The sequence below is a fragment of the Rattus rattus genome, chromosome 1 (genome assembly GCF_011064425.1).
Source record: "Rattus rattus isolate New Zealand chromosome 1, Rrattus_CSIRO_v1, whole genome shotgun sequence".
In the NCBI taxonomy this organism is placed as follows: Eukaryota; Metazoa; Chordata; class Mammalia; order Rodentia; family Muridae; genus Rattus; species Rattus rattus.
The window spans coordinates 223,047,373-223,061,840 of NC_046154.1; the positions used below are offsets into that span (position 1 = coordinate 223,047,373).

Here is a 14,468-nt window from a genome sequence, read left to right on the forward strand (position 1 = left end):
AAAACTTCAAATAAGATTTCTCTACCTTAATACAACAAGGGAAGACAGTAATAAGGAAATGTCCTACTTTTTCTTTGTATAACTAAACTTGATTAACTGCAGTAAATCAAAAAGTACACAAAGACAAAATTTTCGGCTAATGCTCTTGTTTTATTTCACACAATTTGTAATATTAATGTACATGCACTATGCAATGTGTACATGTTTAGGATTTCAATAAGCAACTGTTTATGTCCTAAAAAGGCTGATACTGTCATTACAAACTTATTTGAAACACAGGTGACAGCACATACTGGCAAGAATATGGAGAAAGAGGAACACTTCCCCATTGCTGTTTGAATTGCAAACTGGTACAACCATTGAGGAAATTAATCTGGAGATTCCTCACAAAATTGGAAATAGATTTACCTGAAGACCCAGCTATTCCACTCTTGTTGATATACACAAAACACCCTACCACACCACAGGATAGTGTGTTCTGCTATGTTCATATCCACTTTACTTATGATAGCCAAAACCTGGAAACAACACAGATGTTCCATAATGGAAGGATGAATATAGAAAATGTTTTTCATTTACGGAATGAAATACTACTCAGCTATTAACAATGGGGACAGCTCCTCTGCTTCCATGTTACCTGTGAAGAAGCTTGAGGCAATGGGGGACAAAAAAGAATCAGGTTTGAAGTTCAGCTTTGACTGCACTCACACTGTAGAAGATGGAATCATGGATCTGCAATTTTGAGCAGTTCCTCCAGGAAGAATCAAAGTAATGTGAAAGCTGGCAACTTTGGCAGAATGGCTGTAACTTTCAAGTGGGGCAAGAGCAATCATTGTCACTTCCAAGGTGCCTTTCTCCAAAAGGTATTAGAAATATCTCTCCAAAGATATTTGAAGAGCAACCTCTGAGTTTGTCTGCATGTTGTCATCAACATGAAAGAGAGTTATGAGCTCTGTTGCTTCAAGATTAACCAGGATTAATGGTAGAAGAGGACTAGGATTAAAATTGGTCTGCAATGTCTTATATTAATTCATAAAAAAATTAGGAACAACAACAACAACAACAAAATGAAGACATCCTGAGTTTTGCAGGCAAATGAATGTAAGGAGAAAATATCATGCTGTGTTAGGTAACTCTGGCCCAAAAGGACATGCATAGTATATACTCCCTAATAAACAGATATTAGCTAAAAATAGTACAGAATACACAGGAAAAAACCCACAGGACTCAAGAGTTAACAAGTCAAAGGACCCAAGCAAGGATGACTCAATCCAAACTGGAAGGGAGAAGATAACCATCATGGGGAAAGGGCAAAACAAGGTAAGGATCTGATTGGGGAAGGAGGCAGAGAGAGAAAATTGGGAATGATCAGGTTATGAAAGGGCATGACAGAAACCCTGAAGGCCAAAAGAAAGGATAGAAATAGGCAACATTTGGAGGTAGGAGATGGAGAGACCCTTTAGAAGACACCAGAGACCTGGGATGTGGGAGACACTTAGTACTCAAATGGAGCGACCTTGGATGATTTGCTCTACAGTGGGGTGATGGAACTTATAGAGTCCATCTCCAGTGGAGGGACAGGACATCAAGTGGAGGGATGGGTTTGATATCCCACAGTCAAAAACTATGACTCAGAATTATTCCTGTCTGAAGGAACTGTAGATACAAAATTGGAGAAGAAAGAAAGAATCAAATTGGGATCTAGCTCAAGGGCAGACCTGGGGTCCTGGAAAGTTTACTGAAGCTATCCTGTTCTTGCACATATGTACCTAGCATGGCTGTCCTCTAACTAGCAGCTGGAAATATCAGATGCAGATATTAACACCCAACCAATAGATGGAAGACAGTGACCTCTATAGTTGAATTGGGGAAAAGGTGAAAGAAGCTGAGGAAGAGGGTAGCCCCATGGGAAGTCAGCAGTCTCAACTGACCTGGAGATCTCTCAGACACTAAGTCACGACCCTTGGAGCATACATCAGCTGATATTAGGATTCTGACACACATACAGCAAAGGACTGCCTGACCTACCCTCAGTAAGAGAAGTACCTAACCCTTGAGAGACTTAACGCCTCAGTAAGTTAGGAGGTCTTCGGGAATGGGGATGGTGGGGTGGGGACAGCCTCTTGGAAAGTGGTGAGGAGGGATGGAATGAAAAACGGTCAGATGGTAGAAGGTTTTGGGAATAATGTCTAGACTATAAAAAATATTAAAATGAAAAATGAAATCATCATCATTGACCAGTGTTAGTGAGCCATCATTAAACATTGCCATATCTAGTGAATATTTTATTTGATTTGGGCTACTAGATATTGGAACAAATATCCTCTTCAAAAAATGTATCTCTTTTTAGTTAATTTCATTATTACTGTGATAAACACCATGTAAAAAGCAACTTTGAGAATAGTGGGTCTATATTTTTATATAAAACTGGAGCGACATTTCTTTGATGAAAGCAAAGACAAGAACACAAACCCGATAGGAAAATAAATATAGAACATTATATATGAAGAAATGTTTTTCACTGGATTGCTTCTATAGAATTACTTATCCTGATCTCTTATAGAACCCAAGACAAGTATACAAGAGTTATCAGAAACCACAAGATAATGAGTTCCTTCAGATCACACATCAATCACCAATATAAAAGAAAAACATATGGACATCTTTATAGCTTGTTTTTCCAGGTAATTTCCAGTATCAAAGCTCTCTCTTCTCAAATATCTCTGGGTTATGTCAAGCAGGCATAAAAAAGTAAGCACAGATCATGACTACTTTTCTGAGTACTCTTGATATTGCCAAGAACTCTCTGCGCAAGGGACATATAGCTATATTTTCAACAGTTTGTATTGAATTTCAACAATGTTATCATTGCAAAAGTGAGTCAACTCTCAGCAACTACTATGGATATAACCTCTCCATTACACAGTTGTCTAATGTTCCTTTCAGTATGGATACTAAATCTTGGTATATTTTTACTATTGACAACAGAACTGCAGAGGAGCACTTAGCCCATCAAGTCTCTATCAAGAATAATAAGCTTAAGTAAAATATGAGAGTCACTAGGCTACCTATTTCAACTAACTCTACCATTTCATGAAGACAGACAAGGAAATACACATCAATAATATTAAAATAATATGAACCATGGCTCTTTATAAGGCTAAAATGCTTTATTGATCATATCTAAACACACTGCTAAGATTTCATGATTTTGACATGATTCCTAAGAAAGACTAAAAATGTTAATGATTTTAATAGTTGTACTCAAATGTATTTTAGGAAGATCATATTTAAATCAATAGTATCCCAATGTCTCCACAATTTTATTTCTCATTAGAGCTTTCTGTATCATCAAATATGTTAGTCTTCTGATAAACCCGAACTACCTGGAAAAGACAGAGCATTTTCTTGTGAGTACCAGAAGTCTATCAAAGGCAGAAAAGAAGAAAATTAATTTGGATAGTATGCTAGGCATAACTACTATAACTACCAATGATAGTTCCTTAATTTGGAAACACTGGAAGTCATCAAGCTTTTTTTTCAGGCAAATCTTGTATCCATAATTACAAAATTATAATACTAAGCATTTATTTTTGTGTGTACTTATACAGAACTGCTTCATCTGTATACAGTGATCTTCAGTAGATGATCGCAACCTTGAGACTACATAGTGACCTAAGATTATGTTCTCCATTTCTGGCAAAATTTCCAATATCACAGCCATTGCCACAAAACTGATTTGAATAAGAATCTCTCTAAAGAAATATATTTAGTACCCTATATCGCAAAATGAAGCAAATAATTTTTCTCACATTAATACAAATTTCCTCTGAAAGACACTTGTAAGTAGAATGTGTGATTTGTCAACATTACACCATTGAAGTAGGGATCCAGTTTCAGCACTGAATTCCTTTTGACCGAACAAACTATTCGTTATTACTTGGGTCAAAGAAATCAAATTCAAAACATGTATATTCGTATATATGTGTGTGTATGTATATATCTATGTGCATAAATCAGGCATATAATATGAATATGTATTCATAAGATGTACTGATATGATATAATGCAATATAATTCTGATTATGCTTTCCCTTTCAAAAAAACTTCTTGAATTCTGAGATTTCCCCAATCCTAAATTTTTGTACTTTGTTCATATCTTCTTAGGAAATTGATGGGTATCTAAATAATTCTTAATATTAATAATAAAGTAAAGTAAAATAAAAAAACATGCATATGGAATAGGAAAAAAAGAACAAACATTAAAAACTGTGACTGAATATAAAAGATAAGAAATACATGTAGACACAAAGGTTTACATAGCCTAACATTCAGAAGTTTTGTAGAAACACTTCAACTGTGACTCAGTATTTATAAGGAAAATATCTACAAAGTTAGAAAAAAACACAGTCAAAACATTACGAGCAAAACTTCATTTCTTTTGGGTTTGTTATGTCCTTTGGTGTAGTTCTTTCCTTTAGTGCTATTTGCATGGGCAGCAGATTATATTGCAATAAACTTTTTTTCTTTCTTTGAAAATAGTTCTCTATTGGAGTTACAGTCTGAATTAATAACAGAACATGTATTCATGTTTGCTATCAAAATAGAAAACCAATTGCCTAGGCAAGAGTAATCTGATATGCTGTGCCAGTATGTGTGAGTTTATACTTACCCAAAATTATTCGTAGGAATTACTAAGTTAACTGCTACCCAGACTCCGTCTAGTAGACGTTCACCTATAGAACATAAAATATGTCTTTGAGACTATAGATTTTGAAAACTTGTTCTCTATGGCTTTTGTATAGAAAAGCAGACCATGACAACATAAAACATTGAAAGTTTAGATTCTATTTTGAGTATAATTTTTGTTTGCTAGATTTAATATAATAAATATAATTAGAATCAAATTCTGTGAAAGGATGTAGAATGTGCTTCTTTAACTACCATTCCTCTAAAGCAAAATTCAAAGTGTCCTTCTAGATGTGAAAAATGAAAATATTATTAAAAAATAGGAAGAAGCAAAATTGTTCTTTGGAGTACAAAGCAGGATTGTATTCATGAGCCACTGCTGCCATGTCCAATGTCACAATGTCCACTTTTTCATAGAGATGCACTAAAGCTTACTCCATTACCAAATATTCAACCACTACTAGACCTTGTTGATCAAAATCCCCAGACTGATCTTTCAGCTTTCAGAGGGAACACCTGAGCCCAGCAGTCCATTCCCACCAAGGAATTGTACATCACTCTGACGGAGAATTATATGTACAGAGAACATAACCACTACAAAACAAATTTACTAATTTCTTTACCATTGACAAAAATATAGAAACATGAAAATCCAAGTTTATGTTATGATGAAAGTTTGACATTTCTTTGATATTTCATAAAGTGTTCTGGTGAGCTGAATATCATAGTCACATAAATCATGTTACTGCCACTTACATTGTATCTTGTTCAAAAATACCGTTCAACAAATGCATTCCACCAAATTACATCATTAAAATGTTCCTGTAATTTGTATAATTCTATTCTCAAAGTACTATATGTCACCACAAGATTATCTTTAATAAATTTTATGATGAAAAATGTTGCGTGAAATTACTGTAACCAAAGCCATGAATTTTGAATCTCAAGAGAAGTTTTTCTCATTTTTTAATTAAGTGTTTCTGCCAATGTAAATATTTTTAAGGTAAACAAGAATGAAACAAAGTTATCATGAGCAAAAATGGTTTAGTCAATCCCAATGTCATCATTCTTTTCTTTTCAAATTTTCCTGCTATGTATCTAGCCTTGCAAATTTACCCTGTTTAACATTCTTTTTTCATGAAAACTAGTTTAGGTGGTGTACTAGAAATAATAGAATTTTACTATCATATGACTAGTTAGAAAGTTTTCTGTTCTGGAAGACAAACTTGGAATCAAGATCACATAAATAATTTCCCTAGAACCCACACCATATGGAAAACACTATATATTGAAATGGAATTTCGTTCTTACTGAGAAAATATCCTCAGTGGGAAAAAATGTAATATTTACTCTTCTTAACACTGCTCTCAGTAATATGAATGTTAATTACAAATTTCCCATGTATTCACCTCTATTTTCTACTAATTATAACAATCTAACATAGAATCCTCTACTTTAATGAAATAATAAAAGAACCTTATGGACTCAGAATATCATCAATGTTTCAAGAATAGAAATTGTCCTGAATGACCCTGTCTAATCTATGACACCTTACTTTATTCTCCAATGAAAGTATTAAGTGACTTTATAGCACTTACTAAATAGATAATAATAATAATATTAATAGTAATAATAACAAGAAGAAGAAGAAGAAGAAGGAGAAGAAGAAGGAGAAGAAGAATAGACTACAAGGAGGTATTAGCTATCTTCAGTTCAATCTATACACACTATTCCCAAGTATAATTTCTTACAACTGATAATGGACTACTTTTACCAGATGACTTGAACCAGAAATCCCATGATCACCTATGTTCCACTATTCTTTCCTCAATGGAAATGTTAATATATGATACATTAGTATAAGATTAATATATAGCAAAGAAATAAAATATCTTAAATACTTAGACTATGATCCCCGAGCACTCATTGAATGAGATGACAACCCAATCCACTGGCATCTTCACTAATGATACCATATCCTACTTTCCCATTTCTGTGAAATGTAAGGCTCCATTTGTTAAACATGTTTCTCCTTGCCCTCTTGGTCCATGTCATACAATCTACAATAAAAAAATTGTCAACTGAAGATTTCTCAATAAACTTAAACTCAAATTGCTTACTAAAAATTAATTCACCTAAGCTAATAAACCTTTATTAATCTACCTAAATAATTCTATTCTAAGTAACTTGTTAAAAAATGATTTTCAAACCTAGATATCCAGATGAAATTTCACTTCAGCTTATATTTCTCAACAATTCATAGTCTAAAACTGTAATACAAAATTAAATGTCATTCAATAAAATAAACAAACCTAAAAGATCCAGTCTTTTCTTCTTCAATAGCAAATGTGAGATTTCTACATTTTGAATGAGATATTAGTTTGTTGATCATCTCAGTAACTAAAATTAGGTAGATTACCTGGCATTACTTGCATGAAGATGCCAATTTCGCCCCCAGACATTAAAGCGTTAAGCATATTTCTTCCAGAGTCATCAATTCTAGACATGTGCTTTGCAGATGCATACAATTTGAAGGTTCCATTTCCAACGTTGACAGCATCATTTTCACTGTTACTTTCCGCATTTATTTCACCTGTAGGAAATAAAATGTATATTGCAAGGGATTCTGGATATATTTCTGAATTCAGTGTAATCCTTGCACAAAAGTCAATATGGTTGAGTTCCCACAAAAAAGAATCTTGTAGTGAAATCATTAATCACTGAAACAAGTATACCCAGGATTTGGAAAATGAAAACACTCTTGTATTTTGGTGCTTACTGTTGCAAATGACGAAGAATCCCACAAGTGAGTAGAGAATAATCAGTTTCATGTTGATCATTTAGGATCCAGATGAAGAGCCTTGTATCCTGGAGATCAACTCCTCCAAAGAACATCTGGCTTGCACATTTATACTGTGTCTCAGAATTGTTCAGGTCTCTAGGTGGTGTGGTGAGCTTGGTAATGACAGACAGGTAATCATTGTCACATGTCCAAGATAGAACAGTGGCTATCACTTAATGTCAATTTTCTGTAATATCTTCTAAGATTTTGTCCTAATTTAGTTCATGCCTAACCTATAATATTCCATTTGCTCCCCTGTGTAAATAGCAAGTCCTAAAAATAAGCATTTCAGGATAAAACAAAACAAGTATTTCAAACATAAGCTGTGATTTGTGCTCTTTCAATCAGAGTCAAAGTCTTAATATCTCGAAACAATCAAGCATTATGATTAAATAAAACAATTGTATTACTTCACAACATAATATGTTTTGAACATTTCCAACCTTTCAAAAACAACAACAACAACAACAAAGCCTTAAACCATTAAAATTCATCATTTTCCTCCTTAGGAAAACATAAAAGTATCAGACAGGTAGAGTTGTCGCATAAATAAGAAAGTTAACAGCCACAATTTGTATGAGAGGATCTGTTACAGTCCCTTGCAGTCCTCATGGTTAAGGTTTCAGTGTTTGTGAGCTCATGTGAATTGATGAATAAATGGGCTACAGTCACAAGGTGTCTTCTAAATCCTCTAACTCCTACAGTATGATTTGTGAATTAAATTCAGACCCTAAATCTTTCAAGGAAAATATGTGAGAAAGAGGAAGATGTCTTCCTGGGAGATTTTCTGCTTGTTTGACCGAATTTTAAATTGCATGCAAAATATATTAGATATATTAGTAGTTCTTTTGTTACCTGTTTCCTTGTTTTAATTTTCTCTGAAATTTGTCCTGCTATGACTCAAAATCAACAGGAGATATGAGTTATTTTCAAGGTTAACAAAATTATCCTTTCTAAATATTAAACGATTATGGGAAATTGTCCATACCAATCAAGATAGGTGCATAAACAGCACAGTTATCTTCCAACATTCCCTTCCATGGCTACTTTTATCTCAGTGATCCTCTAAAAATGACTTTGAAACATTATAAAGACCTTGTCCTCTTTGTTAAATGAGCCTAAATTACACTAAAATTCATATTGTCCCAATGTATATCTTATGACAGGAAGACCTGTTCATACAAAGTACATTCTCTCAAATTGAAAAAAAAGTGATAGATTAAAAAGCAAAAAATATAGGCTACTCACAAGCCATTAATGCATCCACTATTCTTACACAAAAGACAACAAAAGTCAAGAAGAAAATTTTCATTTTAATTTTGTACAGCAGTGTGGTCTTAGAACATCAGTAGGTAAGCACAACACATGTGATAGATAATATTACAAAATAAAATCTTACTATATCCCTCCTAAAAAAATCATCTTTTCACATTAGTTAATTGGAGAATTTATGCACTAAATTTATGCAAAATTAAAGGTGGGTTTACACAGATTCAAATTATGTATAAAAATTGTAAGACACTCCAGTTTCTCTCACTTTGACAGCAGTGTTCAACAGTGCTAGATGGAGCTTTTATTTAAACACAAAGCTGATATATAGGAAGGTTCTTCTTCAATCAGTGAACCTAACACAAACAAGCTTTTTTCTTCAAAAAATCTCTTTAAGACCCATAAAGGTGAGTTCAATTCTAAACATTTGACAAATAGAATCTGATTAAAATTGCTACAAATAAGACACAATTAAATAACGTATATATTATCAAGCATTTGCAGCCCACAAGTGTTCTTTTTTTTTGGATCCTATTAAAACTTATAAACAAGTTCTACTCTATGTTCAACTGTTAAATAATTCAATCTCAGTCATTGAAAACACATCTTTACTGTCTGCTATGCTACAAAAATCTACAGCAGATACTATCATGTATAACTCAGGCTTGTTAGACAATCCATGTACATTTTCCTAATATTCAACATATTTTTCCTAACACTGTCAATGAATCTCATTAACAGACAACAGAGCATCACTGGAAACCTGCTCTGTACTATTTCTTTAATACCTAACTTTTAGCATTGATTGATTATATCTACATTCATGTGGTCTTCCAAAATAATACTCTTCCAACCAATAGTTCTGAGATTAGCACAGACTCTTGCCATCAGGCATTACTCACTCAAAAGTAAATTGTTTCCTAGTTCCATGCATCATAATGTGTTCTATTCTTCCTCCACTTTCTTCTTTCTTCTTTCCCCACTTCCTCTTCCTCTTCATCATCTTCCTCCCCTTCCATGTTCTCCACTTCCTCGTTTTCCTTTTCCTCCTTCTCCTCTTTCTCTTCATCTTCCTCTTGCACTTCCTCTTCTTCTGCTTCTGCTTCTGCTTTTCTTTAATATCAGGTCATCTTTGACCTTTCCCCCCTCCATTAAACTTATTTACATTGCTTTAAAATTTCAGAATCTAAAATTTCCACACTTCAAGCTGGATTTAAATATTTTTAAATAAATTCAAGAGATTCATCTAAACAGTGTGTAAATGGTTTGGCTTAGTCACATAAACCCACTCTAACTGATCTTAATGGTTCTATGAGTTCATTACTACTGACCATTTTAGTGCAAGCACTCTAAACAACATTACACATAATTTTCTGGTAATATTGTTTTTTTCTTGTTAGCCACTATTATCAGATTTAATTGATGGCTCTCACAACTGGCACCCTCATATTCTATACAAGATCTCAAAGCATTCACCTTCATGTGACAACCACTCACACTCTTATAAAGCTTCAATGTACTGGGCAATAGAGTAAATATTTAAGGCAGAAAAGCACTCCTATTTTTGCTAATCTGAGAATAAGATTTTGGTTTTGGACATATCTCAACTATCTTACTCAAGACAAGACTTTTGTGTCACAGGGATTTCTGGTCATACCTAAAAACACATATCAATTTACTAGCACAAATCAAACATTTCTGATAACTATATTTCAGATCATAAAATTAATTTACATAGATTTTCCTACAAATTTGTTTGATTAATATAAACATACTATAGTACACTATAATATGATATACTATACTATAATTAATATATATTCTTCCTCTTGCATTCCTTTATCTAAACTGTTTCGTGCACTCAGTTAAATCTTGCAAATTTATAACCACTTTTATCCTAGTGTCCTAGTGGTTATTGCACACACACACACACACACACACACACACACACACACATAGTAATACAAACTGACTAGTCTACATATATTACATTTTGTGTGTGTTTTCAGACTGAATAGTAGCAGAAGGTGAGAGAAAGGTACTTTGTGAAAAAGAGGGGAAAAAAACTGAAATCAGGCTGTAAAGTAAACAGATAACTTCATGTAAGGGAAAAAATAAAAATCAGAAACTGAATGTCTGCATAGCTGTGTCATAATAGAATCATTCTCCATTTGAAACAATTTTTAGTGTCACTTGTTGAATAATATGAAATAAGGAAATCTAGTAAAAATATTAATAAAATATCAGAGACTATACTTATTGACATGAATATCTATGTCAATGAGACTTCAGATATATTATAGAAACTAAGGCAAAGTTATTAAAATGAAGAATATTATTAGACAGGAATTCACTTCTAAATGATTTTAAAATCAATAGACGATCTTGTCCATTGAATTTAGTTCCAAGTTTTACAAGTTTGTGGCACCTCGAACAATGGACGAGTGCTCTCCTTCCATGTCCTCACCAACATGTGTCACCGGTGCTTTGATCTTAGTCTTTCTGATTGGTCTTAGGTAGAATCTCAAAGTCATCTTGATTTGTATTTTCCTGATCACTAAGGACTTTAAACATTTCTCCAAGTGCTTCTCAACCTTTTGAGACTCCTTCATCCTGAATTTTCGGTTTAGTTTAAGACCACATTTTTTTATTGGGTTGTTTGGCTTTTTACATGTTTGCTTCTTGAGTTCTTTATGTATTTTGGGTATTAGCCCTAGATAAGATGTGGTATTAGTGAAGATTCCCAGTCCGTTGCCAATGTGTCCTATTGACTATTTCATTTGCTGTACACAAACTTTTCAGACTCATGAGGTTCTATATATCAATTCTTGATCCTAGAGCTTGAGCCATTGGAGCTCTATTTAGGCAATTTTTCCCAGTGTCAATGAATTTGAGGCCCTTTCTCACTATCTTTTTTGTTATTATTGTGTCCTTATTTCCCCATCCCAATTTTCATTTGTATAAATGAAGTCTACTGATTTATTTGGGTAAATTTTCTTTCCAGTCACTTTGGTGAAGTTGTTTTTCAGCTGACAAAGTTCCCTGTAGGATTTTGGGGGTCACTTCTCTATACTATCACATCATGTACAAATAGTGTTACCTTGACTTCTTCTTTTTCATTTTATATCCACTTGATTACCTCTTATTGTCTTATTACTCTAGCTACAATTTCAAGTACTATATTAAATAGACATAGGGAAAGAGGGCATTGTTGTCTTGTCCCTGATTTTAGTGGGATTGCTTCAAGTACCTCTTTATTTACTTTTATATTGGTTGTTAATTTGTTATATATTGCTTTCATTATGTTTAGGTATAGCCCTGAGTTACAGTTTATCAATACTTTAAAATGAAGTGGTACTGTATTTTGTCAAATGCTTTTTCAGCATCTAATGAAGTGACCCTGTGACATTTTTTGTTTGTTTATATATTAGATTATGTCCATTGATTTTTTTTGTATATTGAGCCAACCTTGGATCCCTAGGATGAAGCCTACTTGATTGTGGTGAATGAAGGTTTGGTATGTTTTTTTAGATTTGGTTTGCTGTGGAGAGCTTATGGGCCTGCTTCTAGAAATTTTGCATGAGTTTGACATTGGGCCCAGACAAGGAGTAGGTTTCAGGCAGGTATATGATAATGGGCCAGCACAGAGATGCAAATTCAGGAAACAATCTGATTTGGGGTAGAACAAAGAAGTAGGATCCAGGTAAGAATAAGACTTTGGACTAGGATAGGGAAGAAGGCTGAGCTACCTTGGTCATCCTGTTAAGCCCTTAGATACAGTGATAATGGGATTTTGTTTATTGCCTTGCTTATCCATTGACTATTGTGTTTATTGTTGTCGTGTTGTTCCTTAATCTAGAACTAACTTTTTATTTGCATGTAATTAAAAAGATATAAAAGAAGAGTGGTAAAAATAAACTTGGCTCAGCATCAGAACTGACTGGAATTATGCTTCAGTGTTGTCTAATTGTCTTGTTTTCTTTTTAAGCCGTGTTCTGGCCCTGAAGAACCTATTGATTCCCCAAGCTGGCTCATTCATTTTGTATTGAGCATTTTTCATTGATATCATCTGGGAAATTGGTCTCTCTTTTTTTTTTTTTTTTTTTTTTTTTGTCAAGGGGGTTAAAGGCGGGTGGTGTAGTATCCTCATGTGGTTTAGGTATCAGAGAAATTGTGGTTTCATGGAATGAATTATGCAGTATTTCTTCTCTTTCTATTTCATGTAATAGTTTGAGGAGTGTTGGTATTAGCTCCTCATTGAAGGTCTGGTAGAATTCTGCATGAAAGCCACAAGACCCTGGGCTGTTGTTGTTGTTGTTGTTAGGTTTTTAATGACTTTTTATTACCTTAGGGTATATGAATGTGTTCAGATAGTTCATCTACATTTGATTTAACTTTGGTATATGGTGTCTGTCTAGAAATTCATCCATTTCACCTAGATTTTCCAGTTTTCTTGAGTATAATCTTTTGTAGTAGGATCTGAAGATTTTTTTCTATTTCCTCAGTTTCTGTTGTTATGTCTCTCTTTTCATTTCTGATTTTGTTAATTTGGAAACTGTTCCTGGGCCTTGTAGATAGGTTGGATATAGGTTTATTTACCTTGTTGGTCTTCTCAAAGAACCAGCTTTTGGTTTTCTTCGTTCTTTGTGTCATTCTCTTTGTTTCTATTTGGTTGATTCCCTCCCTGTGTTTTCCTATTTCCTGCTGTCTAATTCTTTTTGGTGTTTTTGCTTCTTTTTGTTCTAGAGCTTTCAGGTGTACTGTTAATTTGCTAGAGTAGGGTTTCTCCAATTTTTCACCAGGACACAGTGGTATGAATTTTGCTCTTAGCTTTCAATGTGTCCCATAAATTTGGATATGCTGTGTCATTATTTTCATTAAATTCCAGGAAGTCTGTAATTTCTTTGTTTATTTCTTCCCAGACAAATTAGCATTGAGTTGAAAGTAATTCAGTTACCATGGGTATATGTATTTTCTGTTGTTTTTGTTGTTATTGAATTGAATCTTAATCTGTCATGATCTGATGGAATGCATGGCATTATATCAATTTTCTTTTACCAGTTGAGGCTTGCTTTGTGACTGATTATACGGTCAATTTTGGAGAGCGTATCATGAGACCCTGAGAACAAGGAATAGTCTTTTGCTCTAGGGTGAAATATTCTGTAGATATTTTTTAAATCCATGTGGTTCATAACCTTTATTAGTTTTCCTGTCTCTTTGTTTATTTTCTTTTTCATTATGTCTGAAATAACCTTCTCTCTGCTTCCTGGAGAAATGGAAAAAAATTTCTGCCATTATTTTGAAATGATTCCAATGATAATTAAATCAGGGGAGCTATTTCATCTTAAATAATATAAATGTTTGATGAAAATAAAAGATCAAAAAGAGAAATCTATTGAGCACCTTACTGCCTATCTAAAGCAAATTAAACACTACCTATATCCTTCAACTCTGTCAGACACTTAGGCAAATTTACATGAAATAACATGTACTTGTTATACTTGAGAGCCTCAGAACTTGTATCATAGTGTGTTTTTGTTTTGTTTTGTTTTGTTTTGTTTGTTTTTCAGTTGGGGATTTGATGCTACATTTTAAAACTGTGTTTTTACATTTTAAAATAGCCTGTATCTAGTAACAGTGATATGCAGTTTGGTGAAGGCTATAGAAA

General features: G+C 33.5%; 1 protein-coding gene and 1 pseudogene across 2 annotated transcripts in view; one reads left to right on the plus strand and one right to left on the minus strand.

Annotated features, from left to right (window-relative positions):
- Positions 1–14,468, minus strand: part of Csmd3 (CUB and Sushi multiple domains 3) — a 1,591,133-nt gene that overhangs the window by 1,109,825 nt on the left and 466,840 nt on the right. The window lies entirely within an intron of this gene.
- Positions 631–6,346, plus strand: LOC116911289 (annotated as a pseudogene).